Below are 523 nucleotides of genomic sequence, written 5' to 3'. Positions count from 1 at the left end.
CAGCCACCTCCTTGCCCTCGGGAGACCCCGGGACTCCACCTACAGTTCTGTGGGCCGGGGGCCACCTCCGGGTTTTGGTCTGTCCCCGGGGTAGGCTGTCCTCCTGTGACCTGGAGTGCACTGGGAAAGTTCCAGAAGGCCCCTGGCAGCAATCTCAGCGGTCAGAGAGGACAGCAGGGCTGGGCCTCAGCCTCCCAGAAGACCCCAGACCCGCCGTGGAGCTTGCCCATGTGCCCAGGGCCTTCTCCCCGTCAGCTCAGCCTGCCTCTGAGGACCCCGGGACGACATAGCCTCCGTGTGACGCCACCAGCAGGAGACCCAGTGGGACGGCCACCTCTTGATTCCTCACTGCCACCCTCCGCGTGCGGCTGTATGGATGGGGAGGGTCTCCAGCCCGAGGACCGTGGGCTTCCCGTCCGCCCACCCGAGGTCACGGGGAACTCCCCTCTAGAGATGGGCGGGGTCCCTGCTGTGCCCCGGCCAGCTCGCTGCCCAGCCCAGGCCCGTCACCTGCCGTCGTGAG

Source organism: Bison bison, unplaced genomic scaffold (assembly GCF_000754665.1).
Source record: "Bison bison bison isolate TAMUID 2011002044 unplaced genomic scaffold, Bison_UMD1.0 scf7180017854234, whole genome shotgun sequence".
Classification (NCBI taxonomy): Eukaryota; Metazoa; Chordata; class Mammalia; order Artiodactyla; family Bovidae; genus Bison; species Bison bison.
This window is presented reverse-complemented; position numbering follows the sequence as displayed.